General features: G+C 44.2%; 1 protein-coding gene across 1 annotated transcript in view; it reads right to left on the bottom strand.

The window, feature by feature from the left end:
• The window catches only part of DCC (DCC netrin 1 receptor), a 1,145,836-nt gene that overhangs the window by 507,049 nt on the left and 617,914 nt on the right, over positions 1 to 20,873 (bottom strand). The gene's annotated exons all lie outside the window — the stretch shown is intronic.

Below are 20,873 nucleotides of genomic sequence, written 5' to 3'. Positions count from 1 at the left end.
CAGAGATGGCTCAGACTGAACACACACACCCTCTACCATGAGAACCCAGGTTTGGGGAAAGGAGGAGAGCAAAGGCCATGACTTCAGGGATGCTAGGGTCCATCGCAGAGTAAAGTGGGAAAAGTTGGAGGCAGAGGTCAGATGCTCCACCAGGTTGGCCACTCGTGAAAGCCTATGTAGGAGGGACTGGGGGAGCCACCCTAAGGAAAAGGGCATCCCTGCAAAGCAAGTCTGGCTGAGTAGATCTTGCCCAGGCTGCTGGCAATGTCTCTAACTTCCACTTCAGCTCTTCTGTTGATATTCATAGATATGTAGATTAGCTGTTTCCTTGCAGTCTGAGAGTTTCCTAGAATCTGCATTTGTAAAGAAGCTAGTCATTAACTAATAAAATAGTGAGCCTGAAGCCTTGTTTCCTGGAGTGTGTTGATTGCAAAGAGGGAGGACAAAGGAAAGTGACACCAACAGTTGTGTGTTCTAATCCCACCAACCCCCAATGAAACTCTCACCTATCTGCCCTAGCCAAATTTAGTAGGTACAACTAGGGATATTGTGGGCATCCAGTCAGGGCTCGAGGCCTGGCAATTTCTCACCATATTGGCCCTCTGGATACTCATCCACAGATCCCCGCACTTGCCCAACTCAGCATGTGCCAAGTCAGGCAAGTACAGAGATCCCTGTTTCCTTGCCAATCCACAAAATGGTGGCTTGTCCTTTTTCATAAAGGCCTGTTTTATGCAAATGGCAGCTGTAAAGTGGCCCATTTATGCAAAATTGCAGGCACAGATGGTCTAAACAGACCATTTATACCTGTAATCATGCATAAATGGGCCGCTTTATGGCTGCCATTTGCATAAAACAGGCCTTTCTGGAAAAAGACGATCCACCATTTTGTACAAAAGAGATCAGGAGGCTGTGCATAGGGATGGACAGAACGCTTACCTCCAGGTCCAGGGGGGTGTCTGCAGGGGGGGGGAGGCAATCCGTCCCTCCCCCCCGGAATCCTAGCCAGCTGGCCTCACTCCGTGGTGATTCCATGGAGCTGCTGGCTGGCTCCAAAGTGCCAGCGATACAGCTGCCATTGATTGCCATATCACTGTCTGGGTGGATTGACTGCGGATGCAAATGGCATCCACTATGCCATTTGCGGCCGTAAAGGTCTTACTTTAAGCTAAATGCAGCCATTTATGGCTGCAGCCATTTATGGCCTGCATTTAGCTTAAACTAAGACCTTTACGGCCGCAAATGGCATAGTGGATGCCATTTTCGTCCACAGTCAATTGACCCAGTCAGTGATACGGCAATGGTGGCCATATCGTTGGTGCTCCGGAGCTGGCTGGCAGGGAGGATCCAGCCAGTGAGGATTCCTCCAGGAGGCGGAGGTAAGTCTTCCGATCCTCCAAGGACTCCGGGAGGACGGATTCTTTTGAATCTGGCCTCACTGGGGTCTGTGGAGGATTTCTCCCCCTTCCCTAGCTGTGCACCACTCACCAGGTGCCTGGGGACTGTCCGGCAGCTCGATGCGCATCATGAGCAGGGGCGTGTGGCTGGCAGAGGTCCAGTGAGTGGCATGTGAGATGGGCTGGGTTGAGTCCATCCATCCCTTGGTACAGCTATTCCCAGCATGGAAAGGGCCATGTTGTACCTGTCTGCTATGTAGCTGTCAAAGATGAAGAGCCTGTCAGAAAAAAGAGGGAGCAGCCCTAATTCAGCACCACAAACATGACTGAATATACAGAGGGGAGGATCCAACAGTGCCCTACTGGTAGTGGCGAGCAGTGCTGGTTCCCAGCGTGCATCTGGCCAGCAACCTTAATGCTTAAATATCCATGTTTGGGGCAAGCGGACAAACAAGTGACATGAAGAACTGATTTCTTATTTTCTTTTTAGAAACAAAGTACTACTTCCAATTACCCTCTGTTGACCACAGTTAATGGAAAGTCACCTTGTCTTCTATTGCCACTTCATTTGGCTACAGGGAATAAATTTTACCAACCAGCTTCACAATAAACACTGCCCAAAGATCCATCTGAATTCAAGGTTCAGAGAGAAGGGTGAGATCTGTTAATGAACAGGCCAGCTCTGAAGTGACTTCCTCCATGGCTTGTAATACATGAAACATGAAATCTGGAACAAACAGCTGGGATGGCAAGGTAGGTCACCGGTGAAATCTGCAAGCAGCTCAGAAAATATGTTCCCTAAAGTGCAGTTTCGAAGTTCTGTCTTTTCCAGGTGTTGTGCCTGCTTTAGAATCAAGGCAATGGGCCATTTGTTGCTCTCAACAGGAAGCCCGCTAGAAAACCACTAAACTAGATGTCTCACGTCACAGCTGTTCTTCTGTGTGCATCTTGTCATGCATGTTTGGCTTGCAACCATAAAAAGCATTTCACATCTAGATCATCTCACTAATTCTTACAACAATCTGAAGGGTCAATAGTTTCATCTTAATGTTGCAGACAGGAAGCTAAGGCTAAAAGAATAGTAGCTTCCTTAAGGCCACTGAGTGTTCACAAACTTCACAACACAAGCAGTGAACAAAAGACCTTCCAGCTCACAGTTTATACTTTTGACACCACCCAGGCCCCATCATCTTATTTTCCTGCACTGAGTCCCACTTGTGCTGAGTCTTCTTATATTCAGAAGGCCCAATTGCTATCACAATCCCCCAGCAGGTAGCATATATGTTCCATAATATATTTAGGCCTAATTCAGACTAAGGATGCACAAATTTGGTTTAGTCCATTCTGTGTGCATTTCACAGATTGGTGGGACTTTTGTTCCATTGCCCACTCATTGATGGATTCAGATGTTCCCCCCTTTGGAAAAGTACACAAAAATGTCCGCTGCAATTTATGTAAATTTCACTGGTAAGCAATATTTTGCACATCCCGTTAGGGCTGCATGATGGAGGCTGAAGAAAGATCAGGGTTATATAAAACATGGTTCATGTGTTATTAAATGGTATGGATATTAGCACATTTTCCACTTACTTTTATATGTCTCAATTTGCATACCATTCCAGAAAGGGGGAAAAAAATGGTCTGAAGGTCTCTGGAATCTGTGTGACTGAAAAGATGCCAGTCTGTTGATGAATCCATATGGCAAATTCAGAGAAATCTGAAGTCATTTGAAGCTGTTCTGGAGTTCTCTGACATTCCTAGTTCAGATTAGAGATGTCAAAGGAATCCATGTGTGTGTGTGTGTGGGGGGGGGGGTTGCGAGTTTGCTTTCAGCAGCTCAGCCCCCCAGACTCTGGCTCACTACCCATGAACTGGCCCGACTTGATCTGTGTCAAGCTGGGCCAGCTTGTGGATTTTCAGATGTTTTTCCCCCTTCAAAATTGGTATTTATGCAAATTGCAGTTATGCAATTTACAGTCAAAATTTGTGTAACTCTGGCAAATTGCAGTTGCAATGTGTCTCTGTGTAAATGCCAATTGTAAGGAGGGGAATGCAAAAGTTCCCAGATTTTTGAGAAATCTCTCTGACTTGGCTTGCAAATGCAAGCTGAGCTTGGGGTTCCAGGAAATCCTGTGAGCTCAAAAAGGGCTGGATTTCTCTGTGATGGCCACCCTAGTTCAGACATGCATGCACATCAGTCAGATCCTTTACATTTAATTGCTTTTGCAGACATAATGGGATGTCAGCTACTTGTGTGAACCAATGCCACTGAAAAGCATATTTCCAGTCAATCAACCACTCAGCTTATTTTGGTTTACAGATCATAACACTCAAATATATAAAAAGACAAATATATACAAATATAGTACATTGATTTGGTATTACATTGATTACAACCACAAAGGATACTACCTAATTAAAACTGCAAACTAAGAATTGTAAAAAGTGATTAAACACCAATAAAATCCATGGACAACTAACAGCTGAGGGAATACATAAAAACTCATAACACAAGTAAAATCCACGTCCATCCATCAATAAAATAAGTGCTCCCTTAGCTTATCTCTGCTTTAGTAGTTGCAGTCTAGTTTTAATTGCCACGGCTAGAAATTTGGCTGCATTCAGTTTCACCCCAAATTTAACATCTTCCTGCAGAATAAGGGAAGGGTGAAAGAGCAATGTTTGAGATTGCCAGAATTCTCCAAACATCGGTTCACTGCTCATCTTATACCCAGTTCCCATTTGCATTTGCTCTGTGTGAATGGGAAAATTGTGCAAATTGAATGTGAAATTTGTGCATCTTTCCCCTGTTCATTTCTATGGAAACAAAAGTTGATGCCCAGCAAGAGTAAAAGAGCTGCCCCCCCCACTCCCACCTATTGTTACAAAAATGACCACTCTAATGAAATGCATGCATTTCTAACAGAGTAAATAAAATCATCTCCAAACTAGAGGTGATCCAGATATCCCATGGAAAACAAACATTATAAATGGAAACATTGAGAGAACGTTCCTGTTAAGAGGTGCAAGGTTAAGAGGTTACTGTGACCATCAAAGACTTATAAACATGAGATCATATCCTTTACTACTGTTTCCCAAAGCAAAGGAGGGGCTAATTAAAGCACCATGGCAAATAGGAAGGTTGTGTGACAGTACCCATACCGCCATGACTATATGGAAGCTCTAGAAGTCAGGGAAGGTTCATTTGGGGCCAGATCTATATCTCGTGGCATATCAATATGATCTCATCATCATAGTGTCACTATATCCCTCTTGCACATTTATCGTAGCACACACAATGACATCTGTTGTGTTATTTTGGATAATACAGAATACAAAGCAGGAAACAATGCTAGAAAAGCAGTATATGGAATGTGTAATATGCCCAAGAGTTATCAATGCACTTCAATACCAAGAAAAAGCACTGGTGTAGATCGACCCTTGGTGTCCACCAAGCTAATGGATGAACTTCAAAGTCATCATATTTGTACCGGGAACATTATTATATGGTCATAATAAGAGGATACCAAACCACAACAAATGGTCTTAAAATCCAAAATATTTTATTTCTTTTTTTAAGCCATGTATTTAGTTCATATGAAGTTTTTAAGTCCTCCTTTCCACTACCAAGCAGAGAGTTCTAGCAGCTAATATCATCAGCTGAAACAACCAAACAACTAAAAACTCATGGGGGAAAGAAGGAGCCAACACAAAGTGATATTACAATGGTGATTGGGAGCAAGAAAACCACACAAAAAGGTCTTAAAAAATAAGAACTAATAGTGTGGACACTAGATGAGTGTCTGGAATTCCACAACTTGAGCACCACAACCACGATGACCCTTGCCCTTGCTCCAACCGACTGTACTTCTGAAGTTGGCAGGACCTTTAAGAGGCCCTCTCCCACTGACCTCAGAGGATGGGCAGGAGCTCATAATACAGGAAGAGATGATCCTTTAGGTCTCCTGGTTCCAAACATTTTGTGCCCAAAAACTGGCAGCCAGTCACATACTCCAAGAAGATGGCTGGAGTCCATAATGGGTGTGAATTCAACCTGGAAATTAAGTGTGTTGTACAAAGCGGGGGGGGGGGGCAAGTTGCTATTCCCAGGGTCCCTCGTCAATAGAGCTGCTCCCTTCAAGAGTATTTGATTGAATACAGAACCTCAGGCCCAGATGCAAAATCCAGCCCCCGCCAGGGGTCCAATCTCACCTTCTGGGAGTCCACAGAAAACCCCATCCCTTTCCCTGACCGCTGATGGTTTGATGGTTTCCTGGCTTTTGTGCAGTTTTCTCTCCATTGTTAAAGTTTGCAGTGCCTGTCCTAAGGCTTGGTTACTGACTGTAAGAGCTATAAGTTAAAATATGCTGGGTTTTTGGCCACAGCCCTTTTGCCTTTGGGCTTGCCCCTTTTGCCTTCAGCCCCACCCACCACTGGAATGTGGCCTTCGAGAGGGTCTCCAAACTGGAATTTGACCCTCAGGCTGAAAAGAGATTCTTTACCCTGATCAATGGCTAGATCTGCTGGTACTCATCAGCTATTGGGCTGGATCCAAAGGGTACCTAGGGTTAGCAAAAGGCACTTGTGCTTATTCAGAGGAAGGGATATTATGATTTCTATCAAGTCCCATCTGCAGCTGCAGCTCCCTACACCATATCCCATGACATTCCTGAGAGATCTCCAACCCCGAGAAGAGCTTGTGGGGAGGGCAGGCAGTAGAAGCTGCAAAGGAAAGGAGGGGCTAAGGATACCACGGGTGCTTGACTGGGTCTGGGAGCCCATCAGACTACCCCTCTCCACTTCCCCCCGTGAACCCAGGTCGGTGACCCACCCCCCCACTCACTAACCCACACGAGTGGCCAGGACTTACTGGATCCATATGTGAGCACCCCTCACCCACCCATCCTCCATGGGGGCTCTAGAGTTTTGTATATCTAATGTTTCAATATCTAATGCACAACAGCATCTGTAAAGGACCATTTCCTCCTTTTTCATATATCTAATATTGAGGAAATGACCCTTTACAGCCACCGTTGTGTGCAACATTAGATACGCAAAAAACTAGAGCCCCCAGTTTCTGTAAAAATTGTGGTTTGCATGCAGCAGCGGGCATCTGCAGGGTGCAGGCAAGTGGCAGTGGCAGCTTCTTGAATGGGTGAATCTGTAGGGATGTAAGGATTCCCCACCATCCATTCCGGTGGGGAATCTGTGGGCAGGGGGGAGGCGATCCGTTCCGCCCCCCTGGAATCCTCGTGGAGTGGCTCCTCTCTGTGAGGATTCCACAGAGCTGAGGGCTGCCCCGTTCCACCATCCGCATTCCCGGATCCCCCTGGTTTTTTTGGCTCCCTGACTTATGTAAATAATTCCCTAAGTACCGCCGAAAAATCCTTTCTGCACGTCCGCCATCAGTCTCTGTAAGCCTCGGGTCATAGAGAAAATGCCTATTTCTTTTCGTAAAAAAGGGTAAAGCCCTTTGCAGGGATTCTCCACATAACTTCCAGTCACCTGACCTCACCTGACCTCACCTGACCTCACTGGACCTGACCTGACCTCACCAGACCTCACCGGACCTGACCTCACCGTACCTGACCTCACCGGACCTGACCTCACTGGACCTGACCTGACCTCACCTCACCTCCACCAGCAATAAACAGAAAAGATGGAGGATTTCCGTGGACTTCAAAACTCAGCCCCAGTGAAAGAAAGCCTCGGGTCACAGGGAAAATGCCTCGTAAAAAGGGTAAAGCCGTTTGCGTTCTTCTTCCTCCATTTCTGATTTATGGATTTCTTTTCATAATTATTTTCATAAAATCCACTGTTTGGTGGACCAAAAAAAAAAGGGTTTGCGTGAGCTCCGGTTCAGGTCAACCAGGCCAGTCCTTTCTGAGGAGGATTCCGTGGACCGGATTTGTCAGAATTTGATCCCATTTAAAATTCATGCAGAATTCTCTGACATCCCTATGAATCTGTCCATCCCTAGGAGAGGCATGGAAACCCCCATTCTCTAAGCAGATCCCTGCTCCTATCACCTAACCCATGGAATGAAAGCAAGAAGTCTGATTCCTGCATGTAAACTTGCTGTATCTACTCCTTTGAAGAACGCTTGCTAGAGTTATTCAAAGTCTTGATCTATAGCATGCTCAGTTAAAGGTCTGCCTACAGTTTACCTTTTCTATTTCCTGTGTAGGGAAGCATTTCATTTCATTATGGAATAGATTGAACATTGCTCGCTTCTTGTTTAAGTCAGTAACATTCAATATTTTAGAAGGGGAAAGGATATATCTTAGGCCGATACAGCAATACACACATGACTATTACATTGTTGAAGGAGAACCATTGCCAGAAATCAATGCTGACCCTAATTTGATATTAATTCTTGTGGAGAAGGCCTGAAAAGGTTTTTCTTTTCTTTTCATATAGATTGCTGAAATCCTGCCATAAACCATCAGTCATTTCTTTTGTAAGCTCATTCTTCTCACATAGCACACTTTGGCTATATGAGCAGTCTGTCCTTCTTCGGGTATATCTGATCATAATTGCCTGATTCAATATGAATTTGTTTAGATGGTAATGCTTAGTCCTATTTCAGCTCAGAATCTAAAATGTGCCTCTGCATATGTGCAGAGTACAGTTTCAATTTATGTTTGTTCTTTGTTTGCTTGAGGAATTTAGTCTTTTCAAATTTTGATATAGACTGAGCTGGTACACACCTCCTTGACTAGTGTGCAGATCAGAATGCAGCTATCCAACAGCTTTTGGACTTCCTGAATTTTCTGACCCATCTTTTGGCTCAAAGTTGTATCAAACTAAGTTTTAAATGCATATTTTGAGAGAAAAGATATTGAAAATACAGATTTCAATGCGTTTTTGTGTGCAGATTGTTTATAAACTCACAGATTAGTTCAGTAACAGGACACATAGGTAAACACATAGGAAAGAGGCACAGATAGGGATGTTAGAGAAATCCGCCACGGATTCAAATGAGGCCAGATTCCAAAGAATCCTTCAGAAGCCATGGCTCGACAGCCCCACTTACCTCTGCTCCAGGAGGATTCCATGCGGAATGGCTCTTGGCTGCTTGCTTAACCAATGCCGTTCACCTCTGTGCTGATCGCCATTTTTTTTTTTTAAAAATGGCAATCGGCAGGATGTGCCCATAGACTTATACGCAAAATAGAGCTGTGAATCTTGCTTATAAGTCTTTATATGCAAGATTCACAGCTCTATTTGCATGTAAGTCTATGGGCACATCTTGCTGACCGCCATTTTTTTAAGCAACATGGCGATCGGCGTGGAGGCGAATGGGTCAGGTAAGCGGCCCTAGACACAGGTGGCTCTGCGGAATCCTTGTGAACCAGAGCCGCTCTGGCGGATTCCGTGGGGGAGGAACGGATCACCGCCCCCACCAGACGGATTCCACCACCGGAACGGATGGCACAGGCCAGAAATAGACTGATTTGCCCATCCCTAATACGGCTGTGCACCGCTTTGGCCCAAGGCCTGAATGCCGAGTAGAAGCAGGCTGCTTCGGATCACTTTGAGCCCCTTCCGAGGTGTAGGGATGGCAGAGAATTCTGCCATGGATCTCGGTGAGGCCGAATGCCAGTGCATTTGGCCCCCCGAACTCCATGGCGGAACAGCCTGCCACCCCCCGCGGATCCCCCCCGGGACGAGACTTACCTGGGGCGGATCTTCCGGGTGGCGGCGGCTGTGACGGATGGTCTTCTGACCAGCTGCCGCTGCCGCCATTTCCAGTGCAAAAAAAAAAAAAGACGTGATAGGCTACGTAAAGATTTACGTAGCCTATCATGGCTAGTTTAAAAAAAAACAAACACGATGTGATAGCTACGTAAATCTTTACGTAGCCTATCACGTCTGACTTAAAAACAAACAAACACGTGTACACAAATGGCAGCGGATACGGCCGCCTCCATTTGCGTTCTTTATTTTGGCCCGTCTTAGTCTACATAAATATTTACGTAGACTAAGACGGTGAAAATAAGGGGGAACGCAAATAGCATCCGCACCTCCCCCCGAAATCCTAACTCAGCCGGATCCGCTCTGCGGCAACTCTGTGGAGCCGCCGGTCGGGTGCATTCGCAGGCGTCTGGAGACTACGGCGGCCGCCATTTGCGTTCATGTTTTTGGCCATGATAGGCTACGTAAATATTTATGTAGCCTATCACGGCAAAAAAAACAGGAATGCAAATGGCATAGTGGCCGCCATTTGCACCCCTCTCTTTTGCCATTCGCAAAGCAGCACAAACGGCACCAGGTAAATGCTCCGTTTCGCGTGCCTTTTGTGGGGTGGTGGGGTAGTGGGCTTCATTCCGCTAAGGATTTCACTGAGATCTGTGTTGGAATTCTCTGACATCCCTAATGTAGTCAGCATTTTCCTCATGGTTGAGAATGGAATTCATCCCTCCATCATGTCCTCAGGGAAGCCTTTGTCTTAACTCCCTTTGGGCAATTAGCTTCAGCTAGTGGGCGGCGTAGAAGTGTAAGGAATAATTAAATAATCAAATATCCACCATCACACAAGCGGACACCTGCTCATGCAGTAGGACTTTTCTCTCCTTTCTTTCTCCTGTACCCCACAGGCCTCCAAATCTTCTCTAGATGGGCCTCCAACCCTATGTAGGGATGTGTGAAAGTCACTTACCTTTCCAAAGGAGTGACTCATGGGGGGGGGAGGTGCGGAGCACCTCCCCCCCAAATTCTAACCTGGCTGGCTCCGCTCTGCGGCAATTCCGCAAAGCCGCTGGCTGGGTGCATTCACAGGCATGCAGAGCCTGCGGACGCAAATGACGGCGGCTATGGCGTCCGCCATTTGTGTTCCCTTTTTTTGCTGTGATAGGCTGCGTAAGTATTTATGTAGTCTATCATGGCAAAAATGGGGAAGCGAATGGCAGCCGCAGATGAGGCCGCCATTCGCAAAGCAGCGCGAACGGCACCAGGTAAGTGCTTCGTTTTGCGCGCCTTTCGCGGGGTGGTGGGGCGGAGGGCCTTTGTTCCGCCACGGATTTCGGGGGGCCAAATGCACTGGCATTCTGCCTCACTGAGATCTGTGGCAGAATTAGGGATGGGGGAGAATGTCTCCCCAAAACTTTGGGGGGCCGAGTGCCAATGCATTCGGCCCCCTGAAATTGGCAGTGAAATTCTCCGCCCCCCCGCCCCCCTCTGGGATGGGACTTACCTTTGACGAATGTCCCTCCCAGCGGCGGGTCCCGGCGGTGGTTCGGCGGGTCTTCATCAGGGGCGGGGGCGGCAGCCAGTCTTTCGACTGGCTGCTGCCGCCGCCATTACAAGGAAAGTAAAAAAAGAAAAAAACCCGTGATAGGCTACGTAATGATTAACGTAGCCTATCACGGCTAGATCTCCAAAGTCAGCCATGATAGGCTACATTAATCGTTACGTAGCCTATCACGGGTGACTTTGAAAAAAAAAAAGCGCGTACGCAAATGGCGGCCCCTATAGGGCGCCGCCATTTGCATTCCTTATTTGGTCCCTGTAGTCTACGTAAAGATTTATGTAGACTATGGTGAAAATAAGGGCAACGCAAATAGCGTTGCCCTTATTTTCACCATAGTCTACATAAATCTTTACGTAGACTACAGGGACCAAATAAGGAATGCAAATGGCGGCGCCCTATAGGGGCCGCCATTTGCGTACGCGCTTTTTTTTTTTTCAAAAGTCACCCGTGATACTACGTGATGATTAACGTAGCCTATCATGGCTGACTTTGGAAATCTAGCCATGATAGGCTACGTAAATCGTTACGTAGCCTATCATGGGGGCGTTTTTTGTTTTGTTTTTTACTGTTTTTTTTCGCGGCCGGGTAGACAGGGCGCTTCTACCCGGCCTGAATTTCGCCGGCGAGGGATGGGGTGCCTCGCCCCTGGCCTGAGGTGGGGCACCTCCCCCCCCTCGCATGAACTTCGGGGGGAGAACTGAAGCGCCTCCCCCCCACCGCGAAGCAAGCTTCGAGAACAGGTAAGGGACTTTCGTCCATCCCTAGGCAGAATCCTCTGACATCCCTAACCCTATGGAGCAGATTTTGAGCGTGAGCAGAGGGCTGTAGTTGGGGGGCAGGGGTCCATTCTGCAGCGGTATCTGCTCTGCTGGTTGATGGGCACTGTTAGATTTCACCCTTAGTCCCCACCCCCAATTGAAACAAAGTCTTGCTCAGGGCCAATGCCAAATTTCAGGGGGCTGTGGGCATGCAGCTCCCAACTGCACTGTCCACCTTCCAGGTCATATTTCCTCAAATGCACTACCCAACCCAATGTTGCCATCAAGTCAGGCATTGCTTTTGGGATAATTTAATATGGTGGGTGGCCACTACAGATGGGAGCCAAGTACTGGCTCAGCTCAGATCCCATTAAAGCAGGAGTCCCCAACTTTTTGGACTCATTGGTACATTTGCAAATTTGAGAAACTTCTATGGGCACCACCACAAAATCCCTAATCAGTGGATCGCCACTTCAGCATCTACCTGTAGCTTCTGTGGAACTTAGGCATCAGCTTATTCATTCAGCAAAGCCTTTTTGTTTCATGTCTATTGGACACCATAACCTCTCTTTCATAAGAGATTGTCTAATTTGGCTAATTGCTGATGGTGCAATACAGCTAATGCTTCTTTTAAACATATGGTTTGATGATGCCAATAGTTGCTTGTTTTTTGGAGGAGGTTATTATACAGATAAATTTTGTGCTGGAACAGTCTTGAATATTCACTGGTGTACATGCTCTTTTAAATAATTTACCTGCTTAATCGAAACTAACAGATAGTCATAAATGGATTCTCTGTGCCGTTTTGACAGCAAAAAGATGGATATTACAACAGTGGAAAGATAAAACCCCACCTCCTATAATGCAATGGATTGAGGACCTTACAGTGCTTTCAACATTTGAACAGGTGGCATATAGACACCCCTACCCCTTTTGAATGAATACTTATTTGGATGTTTCATCTGCTTTAGTTGAAGCCTATGTGTAATTTCTAGAAAGTTGAATGAATTTGTGAAAGTTCGAGGCCTACCTACAGAGGCAAAGGGAGGGGGGAGGCCAGGTTTAGATGCCTGGAGTTTTCTGTTGGGAGGGGTAACCCTGAGAGGAGTAGTTTCATTTCAGCCATCTGTCAGGGATGCTTTGACTTGGGTTCCTGCATTGAGCAGGGGGTTGGACTCGATGGTCTTACAGGCCCCTTCCAACCCTACTGTTCTATGATTCTATGATTTCTCCGGTTAAGTATCAGTTTAATTTCTCCACTTAAGTTTTATTTCTTCAAGTTTGAAGCAGTAATTTCAGTTTTGAGGGAGGCATGTATATAAAGAGAGAGAGAGAGACACTAAGAGAAGAGACAGCCAGAGCCTGAAGTGAGAGCAGAGCCTGAAGAGTGAGCAGGGAGAAGCACCCAAGAAAAGCCTAAGGACAGCTAGGGTAAAGGAACATGTACTTTGCAACTTTTTTTTTCTTTTGATGCCTTTTGTGTCACTCAGCTCTACAGTGTTAATAATTTAGTTGTAATTTGTTTGCTTTAAATCTACTAGTAAACTGTTAAACCCTTGTCTAGAGCGTAGAGCGTCAGTCACCCCATGTCTACAGCCTAAACTCCATGTTACTGGGAAGGGGGAGTTTAAAAGAAGGAAGGTGGGATTCTTAAGGAGGCAAGAGATCCTTAAGGAGTTGCTCAGGAGGTCCAGGTGCTAAGGAGAACCTTGACAGCATTTTAAATGTATTCATTGCTATGGATATACAGTATACTATTCCTTGTACATATATTTCAAAATCAGATGATGATGATGATGATACCTTTGCGGGTGCCCACGGGTGCCACATCGGGGTTCCCTGCATTAAAGCACTGCTGCCCACCAAGGCATGGGGAACAGTAGGGTTGGGGAAGGGCTGTTCTGAGCCAGTCATCCCTCAGTAACTGCCTCACCAAGCCAGCTCTTACCCTGGCCCAGTTCACATTTATCTGTTTGTATCCTTGCCATGCACACCAGTGACACTAAATATATCCAAACAAGCATACAAACATACCACAAGATTGTGACATGCAGCAAAGTATTTCAGTTTTGTAATCTGCCCAGAGCACATCTGTTGTTGGGCAGATTAAAAATATAAGAAACAAGCAAGCAAACCACCTGCCAAGACATGTTGCTGGATTAATTTGTGGACTTATAATCACATCCAATGTACAGCAGTGTTCTCCAGAACTGGGCCTAAGAATTTCCACTGCAGGACTTCTGGTCGGAGCCAATGTCGCCCTTGCAGCATGCTGCGGAGCTTCCGCAGGATGCTATGTCAAACAGCTTTTTAAAAGGTTGAAAAACCTTTTCATCTCTCCCCTGGAATGAAAAGGGGTGCAGGAGCAGCTTTAGATGAAGTTTCAGAAGATCAGCTATCTCTGCATATTAGCAGGGGGGCTGGACTCCGGAGCTAGTCTGCCAGAGCTTAATCATCGGTCAAAGTTGTTTTGAACCTCCTATCTAAATAGGAGAAAATAGGGCTGATGTGCTGCATTGTAGTTTATGGATTAAGAAACACCAACAACATCTGAAGAATGGATTAAGATATATTAACAATATTTGAGGACCTGCAAGATTTGTTTGAAGAAAAAGATGACTACATTAAGGTGAAAAAAAGGTTCTCTCCTCTCCGCCTATCCCCCCGACCTCCCTTGGCAAAGGCTCCGAGAAGTAAAGATACAGAGGAGTTACTTGCTTTGATAAAAACTTTGTCCTTGCAATTTGCTAAAGAGGCTAAGAGACTGGATATTATTCAAAATTCCATCACCGCCCTGCAAGGGGCTGTGGATTTAATCAACACTTCTTGGCAAAAAATGGAGGCAAAGATCAACGAGCTGCAAGATCGGGTGGCAGGGAATAAGACAACATCACATGCTTTTTTCAACAATTTGTCTGTCAGAATTTCTCAACTGGAGGCTTCTGTACACAGGGCAAATGTACTTATCATTAGTATTAAAAATTTACCTACTGATGTAAATTTGCCTACTTTTGCAGATAAGTTCCTGCATGAGATACTCCCTGTGCCATCTGATTATTCATTTGATATTGAGCAGGCATCCTGTGTGTCAAATGCCAAAGGGACTGGTTATACGATTATAGTCCAATTTGCAAGAATCTCCACAAAAAATTATATCCTGTGTTTGGCAAGAGAGGGTGGAAACCTTTTTTGGAAACAAGATGAAGTTATGCTATTTCCAAATTACACCAAAGAGGTTGCTGATAAAAGAAGGCAATTTACCAAGGCGAAAAACCAGGCAAAACAAAGAACTTTCAATATCACTTAAAATATCCGGCTACATTTTGCATTTTTCTGAAGGCCAGATGAAGAAGTTTCTAAATCATGAAATGGTGGAGGTGTGGCGAAATGGAAAATCATGTGAGATTTCTGCTCCACCACCATGAACTGGAATCTACAACCATGTTTTGCTAATTGGCTACGTTTAGTCTGGAAGATTCAGGCTAGGCCAGAGATATTGTGCGTGCGCGCGTGCACACACACACACACACACACACACATATATCCATTCTTTTTGTTTATCTTCTCTCATTTTTTTCCTTTTTTCTTTCTCTCTTTTCTTTAAATCCTTTCTTTTTAAAATGGATATGATATACTGTACTTAAATTTACTGTCTGAAGGTGTATATAAATGTGCACACTCATTTATATATCTAGTACAAAATATATTAGTGATTGTTGTAAGGTTGTATTTAAGATTCATTATCATATAATATTATAAAAATTTTTAGTGATTAGTTAGTATTATTATTATTCCTTTTAAAACTCCTTTCTTTTTTATTATTATTACTATCAGTATCGGTTTAAATTGTTAAGCTTTAATATTATATTTTAGCTGAAGGGCAATATATAACCACTGGAAATGAATTGTAGGCCTGCTTCCTTGCTATAAGACCGATGATATGATATTGAAATGTACAGTTGATTATTTATACTGCATTGAATTGTAATATTGCCAATGTTATAGGTATAATTTTTAAGTGGAATGGGATTTGAAGTTTCTGTGTAATGGAGTTTAAATTTAATCCATATATATATATATATATATATATATATATATATATATATATATATTCACTCCTAAAGGAAATCAACCCTGAGTGCTCATTGGAAGGACAGATACTGAAGCTGAAGCTCAACTATTTTGGCCACCTAATGCAAAGAGAAAACTCCCTGGAAAAGACCCTGATGCTGGGAAAGATTGAAGGCAAAAGGAGAAGGGGATGGCAGAGGATGAGATGGCTAGATAGCATCACTGATGCAATGAATATGAACTTGAGCACACTCCGGGAGAGAGTGCAGGACAGGAAGGCCTGGCGTGCTAATGTCCATGGGGTCACGAAGAGTCGGACATGACTTAATGACTGAACAACACTATATATATATATATATATATATACACGCACACACACACACACACACACACACACACACATGCTTCCCCCCCCCTTGCTCCTTTCTCTGTTTTCTTTTTATCTCTCTTTTTTCTCCCTCTTTTTTTTATTTTTCTCTTGCATTATTGCTGTGTCCTCCTAAGAATACTGTATTGTTGGGAAATTGTAGTTATTGATTAGGTTGCTGGTATTGTTTATTTCATTTATAAAGATAAAAAAGAATAAAAAGTATTTTTTTAAAAGAATTTCCACTGCAGAAGATAGGAATACAGTTCCAACAGCGGGGGAAAACCAAAGCACTCTAGACAAATATTTAATACTTCAGTGTTGTTAATTTTTAAGACAGCGCTAAACATTATTATCCCCCTTTCCCATATCTATCCCTTTAAAGGCCAACGATCACTACAGGTTTAGTTTGATGGGATTCATGAAAGAAGAAACAACAATGAAGTGTATGGATTGGGCAGGCAGACAGAAATCTTTTCATTGTTAAATGTACTCTGTTTGAAATATGTCAAAATGCTCTTTATATCTGAGGTTCATAATTATTTACCTAGACAAACTTAAAACAAACACATAATTATCAAGGAGTCTTAAATAATTGAGGAATGTGGCATGGAAATGTATCTTTACTGTGTTCTGACTTCCCAAGATTCATTATTCATCATCGTTATGCTGTGATTAGTCTTGTGTGTTTTACACTGCATTCCTTGTAAATAGTAAGATTGAATTTTTTAACAGATTCAGAGAGACAGAGAGTGCAGAGGGGAAGGGGGAGGGGAGATTTCAACAACTCCTGAGTAAATATGTCTTTGGTTTATTGAAATATTCCTAATTTAAAATCATACTACAGGAGAAAATGATTTTCTGGCATGCAGGCACACATACACATAGAAAAATAGAGAAAACAATCTCGTTTAATAGAGTTGTTCATTGTCAGAGAGACAACTGCACAGAACATTCTGGGTGTTTCGGAAGCTGGATGTTTTGAAGGGGTGTATGTAAATTTAGTTTCCACTCATTTAAGACCAGAAGTTCTTCCTTTTGCATTTTGTGGACAAAGCTTGCACATTTCTGAATTTGCAATTTGCAAAATGCCTACTTTAAAATTTAAAAAATGCACTTTAACAATGCTCATTTTGGGAGAAAAGAGCATTTTCATGCTTTAGTCAGTTGGGTGCATAATTTTTTAAAAAAGAAAGAATGTGCACCCAAATGTGTACTTTCTCTGTTTGAAGGGGGTGGTTAGCTTGCAATTGGGAATGGGAAAAAGGTGGACTGAGCTTCAAGGTAGAACTCTGAGAACCTTGAGAAGATTAAGCCTTGCTGATTCTCCCATCCCTAATGTTTTGTAGGAATCCTGCATAGCGGTAATGTCCTGGGACATTTCTCTCATGCCTGGGGTTCTGAGCAAGGACCCCCTTAGAGCCAGGCATTTCGACCAGCTCTCCCCTCTGGCTTGTGCTGAGAAGATCCTCAGTGCAAGCCAGGAGGCAGGTAGTGTGAATAATGTAGCAAGTAGGGGGTGGGATGGGGAAAGCTTTTGCCAGGGCTGAAGAGAAAGGACAGGTTCCCCAATTCCATGTGCTGAGTTGCTTTGCCCCTCCCAAGAATATCTGAGCCTCTGAACTTCAGGTGAACTGATGACAGGCAGCCCCAGATCATTCCCATAGATGACCCCCTCCAAAGATGCTCAAACTCTGAGGGGTGTGTCCAAGGGACATGACAACCTCACCTTCCTAGGAGCTGACCACCAATGGTTTATCTCAGCTACACCCACCCCCTGACAGTACCCATGCTAATGTGTTGGCAAACCCTAACACGAATTAGATGAAAACAGCCAATATGGAGCCAATTCAGACACCCTTTCAGAGCAGCACTCATTGGGCAACCAGCTTCAGTTGCATAGGTTCTGACAGTGGGGCAAAAGAACCCAGTGGGACTCCATAGACCGGCTGCCGGATGATACACAGGATGTGTTGTAAGGCCTTTCCACCTTCCCGGAACGCCCCCCAGAACGCCCTGTTCCGGCTGCTTCATACTCCTCTTCTGAGCGTGGAGCACGGGGCTGTTCCATGCTGCCTGCAAGGCAGCATAGAAGGGGGGAAGGTCTGTTCCCTGGAAACCAACCTTGGAGTGCGGGCTCTGAGGTTGGTTCCCAGAAATGCACATATCCTATGGCCGTCTAGCCACTGACTCGTAGGCATAGGATTGCTACAATACTACCTAAAGATCACTAAGGAAAATTGCTGGTTTTCCAACCCTGTCTCCATTCTTCCCAAAGTTCCTGGCCTTCAAATTCAAACTGAAAAAGAAGACTGGAAAAGTTTGGACATATAAGAAAATTCTAATAGAGGAATTCTGTCTGAGTTGATTCTGAGATATATTTTCCCAGGCCAGCTCAATGAATTCTGATGAGAAAACATTTTGATTACCAGAAATCCTCTTTCATACTGCCATGCAGATCGTTGATTATTTTTGTGTATACTTGCTTGAAGTCGGACTGCATTATGTGTTTGGTAGGCCGAAGGTTGCATGAACAGTAGATCTTCCACATTACATCATGACAATATACAGCACTTTCTGGGCAAATGAAATGTTGGGGACCAATACAGATTTTAGAATACAGCAATACAGGGCAGAAAAAGGCAACTAAAATTATCAAGGGACTCCAGCTAGGGATGCTGGAGAAATTCGAGATGGACTAAAATGAGCTTGGATTTCTAAGACTCCAACCTGCAGAATCCGCTGTGGAACTGCCGCCCCCACCCCCAAGGCTGTGTGGAGCCTGTAGACTTTGGGATGCTTTTTTTCTTTTTTAAACGTCCTTGAAATGTACACAGATTTATTCATAGGAAAATACGCACATTTCTGCTGCGGAAAAGTTGAACGGAATGGGGGCTAATACGCTAAATGTTATGCACTAAAGTAAATTGTGTAAATTTTTATGAAAGCTTTTATGTAATTATTTGTGCATTTCTCCACAAGACGAAAATGATTTTTTTTTCTCATCCATCTGTGACTGGACGATGGAACAAAAGGCACCTGACAATCCACGAAAGACGGACGGAGCAGTTTTTACACAGTCCATACATCCCTAACTGAAGCATCTCCCCTATGAGAGGAGGCCACAACAGGTAGGCATGTTTAGCTTGGAAAAAGGAGGGTAAGGAGAGACATGATAGAAGTCTACAAAATTATGCATGATGTAGAGAATGTGGATAGGGAGACATTTTTCTCCCTCTCTCAAAATACTAGAATTCAGTGGGGTCATCCTATGAAGCTGATTGGGGGGAGATTCAGGACAGATAAAAGGAAGGACCTCTTCACACAGCACATAGTTAATCTATGGAATTTGCTACCACAGGATGTAGTGATGGCCACCAATTTGGATGGCTTTAAAAGGGGGTTGGACAAATTCCTGGAGGAGAAGGCTATCGATGGATACTAGTCCCCATGGCTATGTGCTACCTCCAGGAACAGAGGCAGTGTGCCTATATACACCAGTTGCTGGGGAACATGGGTGGGAGGGTGCTGTTGCTCATGCCCTGCTTGTGGGTCCCTGGTTGACAGCTGGTTGACCACTGTGTGAACAGAATGCTGGACTAGATGGACCCTTGGTCTGATCCAGCATGGCTCTTCTTATGTTCTCATGTTCTTAATCCTACGAAAGCAGATCATTTCTAATATATGTCATAAATTATCACATATTTTCTTCATGGTATTTAAGTTCACAGGGCAGGATCTAATGGGGTGGTTATGCCCCCATTGATTCCCTTCTGCCCCACTGGTTTCCTTCTGCAAGTGGTGGTCCCTGCTGATTCTGTTCCACAAGCAGGACCCACTGCTTATGCAAGGGAGATTTACAGCTTCCTAGAAAAAGCCCCAGAATGAGTGGAAATGCTCATTTCTGGAAGGTGGCAGGCCAGCTCCCTTATGTGAGCTCCATCACCCTGTCTCCTTCCACTAATGAGTGTTTCCACACATTTTAGGTTGCCCCCAGAAGCACTAAATCACCATTGTAACATGGGTGGGGCTGCTTGCACAATGAAATTGGCAGGGTGCAGAAGAACCAGTGGGGATGTCAGCGCCCCATTGGATACTGGCCATATTTTTATAAGAACAGAGGGTTGATGCATTTTCACTGCAATCCTATACCCGCTTACATAGAAGTAAGCCCTATTGAACTCAGCAGGGCTTACCTCTGCGTATAGGATTCTGTTGTTAATTGACAACCTGTAACAGGAAACATGATATTTATTGTCATAACCAATGATTAAAAGATTCTCTCTCTCTCTTTCTCTCTCTCTCTTTCTTTTTGGACAGCTAAGGGAATTCTTCTACATTTTTGATCCCTTGAACAACTCCCTCCATCCCTCTCAATCTTACAAGAATTTCTACTGCCTGTGCAAATGTAATGCATTTTTGCAGTTGATATATTATTTTTCTTATCAGACCTTGACAATTTGTATTCTAACACTCTTCCACTCTGCCATCACACCAGACTGGGAGAATTATTCTAGTGTGACCACTGTTTGAATGTACTCTTTGGTGTACTTTCAAGTTCTGCCTGAGGCAGATGGTCTGCCTGCCATATTTTTTATACTACCCTGATGACCTGAGAGAGAAACAGCAGTCTTTACAGCATAAAAGCTGTTGCTTTGCATGAAGGGACATTATTTATTTATTTATTTAAAACATTTTTATCCCGCCCTATATAATTAAGATCTCAGGGTGGCATACAGATAAAATCAATTTTAATGGTATAAAACAATAAATAATTTATACACCTAAAAACATATTAAACCATTAAACAATCTAATACCAATTAATATCTAAAACAATAAAACAGTTAAAACAGTTTCCTACTTTAGGGAATGTATTTAGCCCTCAAAGACTTTGGTAAAAAGCCATGTTTTTACTTGGCACTGAAATTAAACCAATGTCTGCACCAGTCAGACCTCCCAGGGGAGGGCATTCCCCAACCGGGGTGCCACAGCAGAGAAGGCCCTGTCCCACATCCCACCATAGCG

This window comes from Heloderma suspectum, chromosome 2, assembly GCF_057233095.1.
Source record: "Heloderma suspectum isolate Gila_16-S chromosome 2, 16-S_ref, whole genome shotgun sequence".
Lineage (NCBI taxonomy): Eukaryota > Metazoa > Chordata > Lepidosauria > Squamata > Helodermatidae > Heloderma > Heloderma suspectum.
This window is presented reverse-complemented; position numbering and strand designations above follow the sequence as displayed.